Below are 13059 nucleotides of genomic sequence, written 5' to 3' on the forward strand. Positions count from 1 at the left end.
AGAATGAATCCAGCCCAGAGGAAAACAGGCCTTAAGGCTAGAATGGAGAGGCCAGGTCTTCGTAACACACTTGAGCTCTAATCTCTCCGCCTGAAGCCACACAGCCTGCAGACTTTCTAATAATAACTCACTAGTCAGCAAATCCCCCTGACTTTCCTCCCGTCGCTTTGACTGTTTCTGTCACTCACTAAAGATGCTTTGTTTTATCTATGTACACCAGGTATGTGATCTTCCTAAAGCTGAGTTTTTCTCAGATGTGCATAATTCCCCTGCTGCCCCTAGCTGTGCATGGGGCAGAGTAGAGCTGTCCTCTTGAGTCAAGGGGCCCTGCAGGTCTGCGTGCCTCAAGGCATCTCTTGCAGCCAGCTAACATTCTGGGCAGACAGAGCTTGTGGTCACAAGCTCTGAAACTATGGTGGATGTCAGACAAGGTGATTGAGGGGTGCCCTGGGTCTTAGTTTCCTTTGGTATATGGGGATGAAAATTCCTTGGGCTAGTTCAGCAGTTCTCCAACCTCTCTAACATCGTGACTCTCTAATACAGTTCCTCATATTGTGGCAACCCCTAGCCATAACTTATTTTCATTGCTACTTCAGAACTCTAATTTTGCTGTTATGAGTCATAATGTAATCTTGATATGTAGGATGTCTGCTATGTGACCCCGTGAAAGGGACATTTGACACTCCCCCCATGCCCCCAACACCAAGGGATCTTGACTTGAGAACCACTGGGCTCGTTGGCGATGGCAAGCACTTTCAGCACTTAGTGCAGAGCCTGCCTTGCTTCTGTGCTATCACTAGCGCTACCAAAGCTTTGTTTCCCTCGCCTTAGAGAGCTGGGCTGCAGTGCCTGCTTAGCATCTTTAAAGCCCCGAGTTTAGTTCTGAGCACAAAACAAAACAAGAAGAAAAGAAAAGAAGAAAGGCTCAAGATACACCCAGAAGCTTCAAAGTTATCTCATGGTGAGGACTGGCCTTACAGAGGGATACCTGCTCTCTTAAATGACACTGTGGGAGATGGGCAGGCTTGCCTTCTGTCAGAACTGTACTAGAGCTGTCTCTTCTGAGCTGCTTGTATAAGCCAGAGCCATTGGCTTCTGTAGAAGCCAAGTGCAGGCCAAGGGTCCATAAATTTTTAAAAAAGAAACTTTCCATGGGAGCTGTTAATTCACGATGTGGCTTCTGAGCACAGGAGTGGGATGGGAGCGGCTCTGAGGTGTTCTTTCCACCAGCCAGCCTGGACATTTCCATGGCAGAATTCAGAGAGGCCAGATGATGCCAACTAGTGTGTGCTTGGAAAGCAAATCTCAGGCTAGCTCTGTGGAGGGTGCAGGGTGCTCAGCCAGCCTGGCCACTCAGTCTTCACTGCTTACCATCCCTGAATTTTCCACTGATGACTACAGAGGACACTGCTGGGGAAGCTGGGATGGAGCTGGATCCTAGGTCTTTGCCTGAGCCTCCACTCATCCCAAGGATCCTGAGATAAGGGGTAAGAACCTTCCTACACCAGACCCACTGCAGAAAGTTGACTGAAGCAGAAGCCATGGGACTTGTACCAGTCCTGTACCCTTGTGAAGGCTGAGACCAGGATAGCAGAGGAGACTTGGGGTGAAGGCTTTCTCTGTGATGAGGATGGGCTCTGAGACCACCCAGCTCACAGGCCTTCCCCCACTAGGCCTCAATGGGCAGAATTGGAGCAGACCTGATTCAGGAGTAAATAGCTGAGCATGTAGCTAGGCCTGAGCCTATGTCCTCTAGAGTTCTGAGCTGCTGCATGCTGGAGCATGGGTCTGAATCCAGACTTAAGAACAGTCCCAGTAGAGGCTCTTGGAACTCCCTAGCAGGCCATGGTATTGTCTTCAGTGAGATCTGGGGAACCCAGTGTGTGAGAGGAGCTACCTAGCTGAGCAACTGCCAAGGACATACCAACATGCCCTACCTGTACCAGGAGTCTCTCTTCAGGCACAGTGACAAGAGTAGCCCCAAATCTCTCAGAACCTGTCGCTGAGGCCTTGCTCTCAGCAGAGTTCCTGATCTCTGACACAAAGGCTGTCACCAATGGTTTGAGAGCTAAATAAGCCAAAGACTATTCTTTGCCTCTGAAGAAACAGCAACATGTTTTCTGGAGGAGGAGGAGACTTGCTGACATCCTCCTGAAGAATCATTCCATATCCAGCCCAGATTTTTCTGTGCCAAAAAACATTTAACAAACTGTGTCCCAGAGAAGGTATGCAGCGATTAACCAGCAAGCAAATTAAATCAGTTAGACAGCACACAGCAATCTTCCTACAGTACAGCCCTGGGCAGCTGAGCCTAGGTGTCACTCTCTGCTGAGGGTCAAAGGATTTTTGTCTCGGACCCTTTCAAAGACTTCTGACCGCTGGCCACTGTTATACAAAGAGACTTCTGCATATACCAGTATAGAAGCCCTTGACTCCAAGAGAACCGACCATATTCCCTCCCCTTAAGAGAGGATGCACAGGGCTGGGCGGTGGTGGCACACGCCTTTAATCCCAGTACTTGGGAAGCAGGGGCAGGCAGATTTCTGAGTTCGAGGCCAGCCAGGACTATACAGAAAAACCCTGTCTTGAAAAAAAAAAAGAGAGAGAGAGAGAGAGAGGATGCACAGAATAACCAAGAGCCACTTGCATAGGGCCCATGTGCGAGGCTGCTCAGTGTCCCAGTCTATTCACCTGCAAGGGAGGTGAGGGCTGCTGGAGTCTCGTACAACTGCAAGCCAGTCATCTGCCCACATCAAAACACAGAGGAGCTCATGGCTCCTGTGGTTCTCCTGTGCTCATCATAAGTACTGCCATTTTTCCCATCCTCAACATCAAGAGTCTCTAGGGACTCTGGGTTTCAACTATGTCAGCTGGTCAACTGGTCAACTCACGCTGGCAGTGACTCTGTCTATACCTGCTTTGGCTATTGAGCTCTGTACTTCATTTTTTTGTTTGTTTGTGTATTGTTTTATATATACATGTTTGTGTGTGTGAATGTATATGTGTTTGTGGTGTGTGTGTGTGTGTATGTGTTTGTGTGTGTGTGTGCGCACACACACGCACGCAAGCACTTTCTCACCTGTGTGGGTGTGCTTGCCCATCACTGTAGGTATGGAGGCCAGAGATTGATATCATTTCTTCCTTAGTCATTTTTTTTTTTTTTTTTTTTTGAGATAAAGTCATGGAACCTGGAGTTCGCAGTTCTGGCCAGGCTGGCTGGCTGGTGAGCCCTCAGACCTGCTTGTCTCTGTCTCCCAGCACTGGAGTTACAGATGTGTGCTGCCACACCTGGTTTTACATGGTATACTAGCTAGTTTTATGTCAACTTGACACAAACTAGAAGCATCTGAGAAGAGGGAACCCTAACTGAGAAAATGCTTCCATAAGATCCGGCCATAGGGGGCTGAAGAGATGACTCAGCGGTTAAGAGCAGTGACTGCTCTTCCAGAGGTCCTGAGTTCAATTCCCAGCAACCACATGGTGGTTCACAACCATCTGTAATGGGATCCAGTGTCCTCTTCTGGTGTGTCTGAAGACAGCTACAGTGCACTCATATGCATAAAATAAGTAAATAAATAATTTTTTAAAAAAAGATCAGGTCATAGGCAAGACTGCAGAGCATTTTCTTAATTGATGCAATTGATGGGGAAAGAGCCTAGCCCATCATGAGTTGTGACACCCCTGAATTGATGGTTCTGGATTCTGTAAGAAAGCAGGCTGAGCAAGCCATGAGGAGCAAGCCAGTAAGCAACACTCCATTGCTTCTGCATCAGTTCATGCCTTAAATGTCCCAGGAAGGCCCCCACCAGACAACCCTGGTTGAATTCTTGCCTTGGCCTCCCTCAGTGGACTGTGACTCAGGATATGAAGGCCTAAGAAACCCTCCCCTCCCCAAATTGCTTCTGGTCATGGTGCTCCACCCCAGCGACAGCCACACTAATACAACTCCAAGTTTAGGTCTCATACTAGCACAGCGGTCATTTAAAACACTGAGCCAGTACCCTAGTCCTGCTTGTTTTTTGAGACTGAGGCTTTCGGTTTTGCTTTGGTTTTTTTTTTGAGACAGGGTTTCACTGTAGCCCTGGCTATCCTGGAACTCATTTTGTAGACCAGGCTGGCCTCAAATTCACAGAGATCTGCCTACCTCTGCCTTCTTAGTGCTGAGATTAAAGGCGTGTGCCACCATTGCCCTGTCTGTGACTATGATTTGATGTTCTAAAATATTATTATGTAGCCCAGGCTGGCCTCCAGCTCACAATACTTTTGCCTCTTGCTGAGTAGTTCTGATAGAGCGTGCAGGAGTCTTGGCTCTGGCTGCAGCAGTTCCTATGTACATAGATTGCTAGTGTGGATGAAATACATTTCTACACAGCAGTGACTTCTGAAAGGATTGGGCGTGCTTTACTTTGGTAAAAGTCTGGGCAAACTTTTCCCTTTGTCCAGACGTCTCTTCAAGGTTGCATTTCCTAGTCCCCTTGTGAGACAGTTCACTTAACAGCAGGTGTCAGAACTTCCATAGAGTTCTCTCCTTCTGCCACATGGACCTGTGGGGTTTGAGATTATAGCTACTCCATCAGCCAGGGCCCCAGATTACCACTATATAACTGGACTCATAAAGCATCTTTGATTTCTAGATAGGGTTTCCTACATCCTGGTCTGACTTTGACCTTACTATGTGGCCAAGGATGACCTTGAACTTTTGCTCTTCCTACTTGAACCTCTTAGATATTGGGATTTCAGGCATGAGCCACCACAGTCGGTTCCTTATGATTGTAGGGATTGAACACAGGCCTTCATGCCTGTCAGACCAGCACTCTACCTTCAAGCTATATCCACAGCCCCAGACAGCCTCTGATGATAACCACAGCACTGACCATCCCATTTTGATCAGCAGAGGAAGGCAAGGTTTTCTGTATAATCGGTCTCCCTGCTTGACTCCAGAACGCAGCCTTAATGAGTGACAGGCTTTGGTTTCTAGGACTACATCCAGATCTACCTCTGGACTCCACTTTCTTCATCCCCATTTCAGTGATGATAGCAATGTCTCTCTGCTCAGACGCCAGGCTAGGAGGAGGCCCACTGCTCACTCATCCCTTCACTGTTCACTCCTGCTTTGTGCCCAGATCCTCTGGGACCATGAGGCACTGGGACTCTTGAGCCTTAGGCTTTTCATTTTTAATGGAGATTTTTCTGCTCAGGGAGAAAGAGTTTGACGTCAGTAGACAAGAAATCCATAAACACAGAGAAGAAAATCCATGTGAATGGATAGAAACCTCTATAAGAGGTTGATCTAGGGGCCGGCAGGGCCTACAGAAGACAAGCAGGAAGCAGCAGGATCAGGTCCTCACAGGTGGACCCATGTTGAGACAGAGCCAAGAGCCTATGCTTCATGCTTGGGGCCAGAGCCAAGAGGTTGGGTGTGGCCAGATACTATGGGGTAGTAGTGTTGGACAGCAGACAGGGTCAAGGCAGAGAAGTTAAACAAGGAACTTGGGAAGCAGAGTCAGATATGGTTTCTGCAGGTGTTTGGTGAGAAATGCTGGTGACCATGCACGTATGGAAGGTGCAGGTGTCCTCCAGAGGGTGTGGGGATGGAAGGGTGCTGCATATTGACTGGGCAGGGCAAACGGTGAGCAAGGGAGAGGCAGGTAGAGCAGAGAGATCGAGAACTGAGTGTGGACACAAGAGAGATGGAGCCACACAAGAGCCACTCCTGCCTCCCAAGGCCACTCCCTTAGTGACCACAGTGACTGCTTACAGGCAAGAAGGACACAGACACAGGAAGATTGGCTCTGGACTGTGGGCAGGAGAGCGTGCTTCTGTACCCACTGAGTCCCCCTGAGTGGTTTGTTTGCCTTGTTTTTACTTTTTATTTTATGTGTGTGGGTGTCCTGCCTACATGTAGGTCTGTATGCAGTATATATGTCTGATGCCTTGGAGGCCAGAAGAGGCGTTGGCTCTCTGGAACTGAAGTTACAGATCGTTGCGAGCTGCCATGCGGGGTGCTGGGAAGTGAACCCAGATCCTTTGGCAGAGGAACCAATGCTCCTAACTGCCGAGGCAGCTCCTCGAGCCCTGGTTTGTTTAGTTTAAAGATAGTACACCGGCATGTAGCTTAGGCTAACCTACATAACCATTCACAGTGTGCTGGTGCTATCCGGAAGCTGCCCTCTAGCTGGCTGGGAGTGAACAGCCCAGCTTGAGGCTGCACTCCCATTCATACAGAAGAAGTGGGGGCAGTGTATCTGGGTGGACTTGCTGTTAAGTTTTCAAAAGAAAATCTCCGTAAAGACGTCAGCACTAATGAAAACCCAGTTCATGCGGTTTTGGTCAGAATCGCTTTAAGAAATAATCCCAGGAGACTGCGTGTAGTGATACACACAATCTCAGCGCTCGGGAGGCTGAGGCAGGAAAGTTAAAACTAGCTAGCCTCAGCTACATAGTGATGGGAACTTGTTTCACACAAACAGCAGTAAAAATTAGATCCAGGGGCTGGAGACGTGGCCCAGTGATTGATTGCTTAGCATGTTCAAGACCTTGCTCAGGTAGGAAAAGGAAAGGCAGGAGAGAGGAAGAGAGGACTAGACTCTAAGGCTTTCCTTTCGGCTCCTTGATTTCTGTTTCCTTCTTTTCTGCCCCTGGTCCCTTGTCACTGTGCTTCTTGCCCTCTCCCTGCTCTCACAACTGTCCCTCTTGAGAGCTCTGTGATGTTGCCCTGACTCTTAATGCCCAACTTTCCCCTGTCTCTCTTCAAACCCCTCAGGTGACTCCTCATGGGACAACCAGCATAGGTGCTTCATGACCTTTGACCCCATGTAGTTGACTGACAGTTTCCCTTCAGGTTCATTTTTCCTCTTGTTTTCCTAACACCAGCGCGGTCTCTCAAGGCGTCACCGAGCCATCATCCTCTTCCATATCCCGCCTCCTCTCAGAAGCCCGCAGCTCTGCTTCTGGGGCTCTGGAGCTGGATTGCCACAGGCATGCCCAGCCGCCTGGTCCTCTCCTGCCACAGACCACAGCAGCCTCCCCTGACTTTCCAGCACCTCGCCCCTTCCTCTGGCTCGCCTGCTCACTGCTGGGATCTTTCTGAATGACACAGTAGACCACACTGCTTCCTCTTAAGCCTTCAGCGGCTCCTGCTGATGCTCCATCTACTTAGGGGAAAGCAGGCTCTGCCCAGCAGCCTGACTTCTGTGTTTCCTGCTTCTGGAGCCCCAGGAGCTCAGACCTGAGCAGTTTCCCATGATGCCTTTGCAGGTATGGTTGCCTCAGCCCTCATCTGTGCAGAAGGATGTGGCTCCAGCAGAGGTCAGCCTCCGGAGCACAGTGGTGTCCTCTCTCTGTCAAGTCTCAGCCAGTCCCCACCTATGGCTCCCAAGATCACTGTGGACCTTTGATCTGCCTAAAGCAAACATCTGTCTTGGCAGTTTCTTGGTTTTATGCAGCTTTGCAGTCTGTACACCAGAAAGGTGACCAGCCCCCATCACACAGATTTGACCAAAGGACTCTGGGATGGAGCAGTCTTGAGAGCAAGAGAAGGGCAAGATGTATGGTGACACAGGACCAGGGGCAAAGAGCAGAAAAATTGAGCAAACGAGTGCCCTTACTGAATTCCCTCCTAGCCCCCACTTTCTGGCTTCCTTTCTTTCCTTCTTTTCTGACTGGAGGCTCAAGCTATGTCAACACATCCCATACTTTAAGCAAGTGGGGTCTGGTAGGTTGTTTCTTAAGACCTGAGGACCAAGGAGTGATATTCCACTCCTCTCAGAGGAAGAAGGCACTGTTTTCTAACTCTGAGGACCGATGAGGAGCGAGGTCAATGCCCCACTCCTGCCCACAGACATCATCTGCCCCTAATTGTGTGGCTGGTCGGGACGTAACAGGAAGCCTGCTACCTGCCTGACAGGGGCAACCCTGTGCACCCTGACCCTTGAACCACGGCCAGAATGGCTTCAGCTCCTCAGAGACACCTGCAGTCACTCGGGAGCTCAGACTTCCTCCCCTTCCCTTCCTTTCTCTCTGTATGTTGAGATGGGGCACAGCCAAGAACCAGGACATGGTAAAGACCTGAAGGAGACTGGAAATGAGCAGAGAAAGCAGAAATAATGGATCTGCCTTTTGGGGCCGTGTGAATAGTTAGTTGTCCAACGCCTTTGGAGAATGTGTTCTTATCACTAAGTCAGTACCTCAGACACTAAATGGGTGCAGCTGACCCCACTGTACAGATGAGGAAACTGATTCAGGGACATGAATGGCACTTCCTGAGAGGCAGCAGCTGAATCATTTGACCCGTTTCCCTTCTCTCTGCCTCTCTCACAAAGGCCGAGTATAAATGATAAGCAAACATCTTCAGACCCACTCAGTGCCGGTGACCTTACATCAGCCTGAGTCCCGGGGAAGAATACCATTGTCCCTAACCTGTCTGCCCTGCCCTCCCTGTGTGCACAGGATAGGATCCCTGCCTTGTTTTATTCTCCCAAAGGTTCTGCCCATCAATGACGGGGCCCCTGATGCAGTCTCCAGTGAGCTTTCTCCCTTCCTATGGATCCTGGCTTTATCAGGTCCTCTTAACATTTTTTCATACAATCACCACTACCTGGGACCCTAAATCTCCTTGCTCCTGGCCTGGTGACCTTGGCAGCCCAGAAAACACTCTGTCAGTAGTTGGGAAGGGTTCTTACAGGGGTCTTGCTGCCTGTCTCTTGGCCCGAGGTTCTTGACTCTGGGGATCACTTTGTGTCCCTAGTGTCCACTTTCATTCCTGGATTCTGAGAGCTCAGTGGTTTGATTCTCTCTCTGGTAGGAATTCAGGAGAATGAGTCACCTTCAAAGCTTCTGATAAATATTGCCAAACTGTTTTCTACCAGTGTCAGTTCACTGATCTTTGAGACGGATTATGTCACAATACCCTTACCAATTCTGGGTTTGAGAGTAAAAAACGTTGTTATTTAGTAGTTTGGTGCACAGTGATATCTGGTTACATTGTTCAGGATACTTGTCACTCTCCCCTCAAGTGCTTTTCTTCACACTTTCTCCGCAGGCCCGGGAGTGCAGCCACTCCCCCTTCAGACTGACTGTCCCTGCCCTCCACAGGAGGGCAAGCCCTGCATAGACTCTTACCCCAGAACTTCAAACCTTTTAAGGGAACAGAAAATTTTAACTGATTTCACCTAGCACCTCTTTATATAATTTTTATAACATATATTTTTATAATATTTTATTAGCTCATAGCCCATTGCCAGGTGTGGTCTCTGTAAGCTCCAGGTCAGTCTAGGCTACATACTGAGACCCTTACCTACAACCCAAAACTAGAAAGAAAGAGCAGTAACACAAAGCAAGCCAGGTACCCTGGAGGCATGTTCTAGAGCCCACTTCCTGAAGCTCCAGAAGTCTGTCTTACCTGAGGAGGGGCCTCTTGGGCCTTGTGTCCTTGCCTCTGGAGACAGGAGGTCCAAGCAATCAGGACCTGAAAGGGTGATGAGCCGGTGACTGGAACAAGACGGCCACACAGGCGAGCAGGGTACAAAGACCTCACAGGAGGTGCTGCCACACCCTCACTGGACTTGGGTGTGAGTATCCTAACAGAAGTGCAGCCAGAGGGGATGAGGGCGGGGTTTAGGCAACAGAAAGTGAGGAAGATTGACAGGTGGGAAGGGCTCCAAGTGAGATGGATGACCCTTCCACATGGGCTGCTGCACCCAGGCAAGCCCTTAGTGTGCAGGTTAAAAAGGGGTGCAGCAGAGAAGCAAATGCAGAGTCCTGCCGTGGGCCGGGAGTTGCTCTGGTAGGTGAAGCCATAACAATCAGGACCCTCTCTGGCAGCTTTGTGTAATCTCTGCCTCCCAGGTATAGAGGGGTGGGGAAGCAGGAGAGTGCCGAGGCCAAACTTGATCAGGAAAGGGTTGGTGGTCAACTCCTTGGCTGGAGTTCAGGAAGAAAGAAGAGTTGTGAGGAAGAACCAGAGGGATTTGTAGCCGTTAGGAGAGAAAGGTGGACATACCAGCAGAAGGAAGGAAGGCTGAGTGGGTACACGGCCTCCGAGGTACAATTGGGAGGGTATTCAGGGAGTGGAGGCCTTAGGACATAATGCTACAGCTTACCTATACCACCTCAGCTTTCCCAGCCCAGGGACCGTGGCCCTATGCCCTAGGGAAGGTGTCCTCTCTCTTTTATAGGTCTGGCTCCTGGCCCTCCAGCTCTGCCCAGGCCTCATGTGAGAGCCACACCCCCGAATCACTGGCCAGTCCTTGGCTGTCACCACCTATGCCTTGATCGTGGTCTATCAAGCTCATCCTGTACCCAACATAGCAAGAGCAGCTCTCCTCTTGTCTTCCTCCTTCACCTCCACTGTTCTGCTCGGTCTTAAGCCCCTGTATCATCCACACAACCTGAGAAGGGTTCCCACATTTCTTAGAGACCCCTGTTATTGAATGAATCTGACATCTGAGACTGAATTCATCTTTTCTTGGAAGCACTGGTAGGAATGTCTTATAGTTTAGCTCCCCCTGGGTAAGATATAAGCTCCAGAGAAAACCTGCTTCTTCTCCAGCTATCTGTCCAGCTGGGGAAGGTCTTGAGCAAGTCTCTTAACCTTTGAGCCTCCAACACCCCTCCCCTGGAACATTGAGGGATGATGCAGGGTCTTGGCTCCCCATGACTAACATCAAAGGAACTTGTCTATTCCAGAACAGGGTGGGAAGAAAGAAGCCCATAGTTCTAGGTTCTATTCAAAGCGACTCTGGATTCTCCAGAGGCCCTAGTTCCAAAAGGCCTAGTACCCTGGCCTTTTCTATCAGAGAAAAGATCCTGCCCCAACCCTATCCTCAGGACTTCAGCCCAGTGGAAACTGAGAAGTTATCTTGCTGACCCGGCCTCTTGGAGGAGACCCTGATCCCTAGCCTTGGAATCCTGCCTTTTTACCCTTGACAGGTGGGTGATTCAAGAACACGGGCTAGCATTCCTCTGTAAGTGATCTTATAGGAGCCAGGCTCCACCCGACCCACAGAAGCCTGTGTGACTCTCAGCCTCTACTCCCTTTGGGCCATCCTTCCCAAGACGTCAAGGCAGTCAGGACCTGAAAGGAGATGAGCTAACCAGAGTGGTGACCTGAACAATCTCTGAAACTCAAGCTAGCCACGGTGGGAGGTACTCACTCCAGTCTCTCAGTACTGTCCGTCAGGTAGTCTTTGCCGTCCTACAGTTTACCAAATTGTCACCCGACAACTGCATAGCTCCTTCGGTCCCAAAATTCCCTGCATGTATTTTCCAAGTAGAACTAAATGACAAGAGCTGGTTCTAGGAAGGGGTTTCTGAAGGGAAATGAAATCTTGGTAACCTTGACATTTATAGGCCCCCTTTTCAAAGAGAAAATTCTATGAGATAATTGATATTCTGAGCCAGACCTTGTTTTGAAATGTGCTCTCCCCTGCCCATTCACAAACTACACCCTTTCTTCCTCTTTGAAAATAGGGTCGTATCAAGTCAAGTAATAGAAATGGGAACAATTCAATCAGAGCCTTCCTCTGCCAACTATATCCCAGCATACTCCCAGGTAGGGGCAGAATCAGTTCTTGCCCCAACCCCCGTCAGCGACATCATTTAGTACACACCAGTTGGAAGGAAATGGCATCAGTTGGAAGTGGTGAAACAGAAGGACCTTTCATCCCTGGGTGAGTGGCGCAGGCTGCTCTGCTCTCCTGGTTCTGGAAGCTGGCTGTGTCTGGCTGGGAGTCAGGGCCCCTAGCTTAAATAGGCAGCGGTAGCTGGGGGGGGGGGGGGGCGCATGAAAAGAGGGCCATTTACCCAGCACAGCAAAGCAGGGGCCGAGGAGCCAGCAGTGGTCCAGACATGCGCCTGCTCAGACCACAGACCGGTACCTGAGGTGACCCTTGTTGGATTTGTAGCTCCAAGTGAGACTACGGTCCCTGGAGGCTCCAAGTGCGGTCAGGTTCCTGGATGCTTCTGCCTCTCCCGGATGACAAAACCAACTGGAGTTGAATGGGCTATTCCCTAGAATCACCGGCAGCTCAGGCAGGATACCCTCTCCCAAGCGACAGCTTATACTTTTCTGAAACAAAGGTAACTCTAACTTCACGTCTATAGAAATAATGCCCTCAGCACCAGGGCAAGGAGAAGGGCAAGCACTGGCAGCCCGTGTGTGTATTTGGTTGAGGCTGTGGGGGCTGAGTGTGCAGAAGTGCCCAGAGCAACTGCTAGAAAAATGCTGGAGTGGAACACCCCCTTCACGCCTCAGCAGTGTCTGGAGAACTCTGTGGGGAACTGAGTGTTCACTTGGTTGATTCAATTTGGTCTTCTGGTGAGTTGAGGCAGTACCCCTACTGCAGTGAATGGAGGCTAGACCATCAGCTAGCAGGAAATTATGACAAAGCAATAGTTCATTTATTATTTTATGCTGGTAAAATTTCTACCCTTAAAAGTACAAGTAAATTTGTTAATAAATACTTGAAGTCACACATACAAAGTCTTCCTTGATAGGAAAAATTTGAATTAGAAAATACTAACTTCTGGGCAGTGGTGGTGCACACCTTTAATCCCAGCACTTGGGAGGCAGAGGCAGGCATATTTCTGAGTTCGAGGCCAGCCTGGTCTACAGAGTGAGTTCCAGGACAGCCAGGGCCACACAGAGAAACCCTGTCTCGAAAAACCAAAACCAAAAAAAGAAAATAAGAAAGAAAAGAAAAGATTAACTTGTTAACTTGTCATTTCCAAAGAAGTAGCAACTCAGAGGTCCTGGGTTTCTTTTTTTCTTTTCTTTTTTTTTCTTTTCTTTTTTTTTTTTTTTTTGGTTTTTTTCGAGACAGGGTTTCTCTGTGTAGCCCTGGCTGCCCTGGAACTCACTCTGTAGACCAGGCTGGCCTTGAACTCAGAAATCCTCCTGCCTCTGCCTCCCAAGTGCTTGGATTAAAGGCATGTGCCACCACTGCCTGGCGGTCCTGGGTTTTTTAATGAAATCAGGAAAACAAATCAGCTTTGCCATGGTACTGAGGAGGGAGAAGCTGGGGTTACATTATACACAAACTTATCTGCTCACCTTCATTA

General features: G+C 49.4%; 1 protein-coding gene and 1 long non-coding RNA gene across 7 annotated transcripts in view; one reads left to right on the forward strand and one right to left on the reverse strand.

The window, feature by feature from the left end:
• Positions 1–13059, reverse strand: part of Smpd3 (sphingomyelin phosphodiesterase 3, neutral) — an 85418-nt gene that overhangs the window by 18947 nt on the left and 53412 nt on the right. Inside the window, exons 1-2 of one of the 5 annotated variants that reach the window (XM_011248462.1) lie at positions 10101–10161; positions 9401–9466 (exon numbers count right to left, since the gene is read on the reverse strand). The exons of 1 other annotated variant lie outside the window; for it this stretch is intronic. The gene's annotated coding sequence lies outside the window, so the exon portion shown is untranslated. Of the gene's footprint in view, positions 1–9400; positions 9467–10000; positions 10062–10100; positions 10162–11609; positions 11720–13059 lie in introns of those variants that run through there. 3 more of the 5 variants (XM_011248463.3, XM_030243702.1, XM_006531241.4) reach the window with 3 other exon arrangements.
• Positions 10735–13059, forward strand: part of 4930506A18Rik (RIKEN cDNA 4930506A18 gene) — a 53526-nt gene continuing 51201 nt past the window's right edge. For both annotated transcript variants that reach the window (NR_126090.1, NR_126091.1), the window contains exon 1: positions 10735–10929. This is a non-coding gene — a long non-coding RNA (RIKEN cDNA 4930506A18 gene). The remainder of the gene's footprint in view (positions 10930–13059) is intronic.

This window comes from Mus musculus, chromosome 8 (genome assembly GCF_000001635.26).
Source record: "Mus musculus strain C57BL/6J chromosome 8, GRCm38.p6 C57BL/6J".
Classification (NCBI taxonomy): Eukaryota; Metazoa; Chordata; class Mammalia; order Rodentia; family Muridae; genus Mus; species Mus musculus.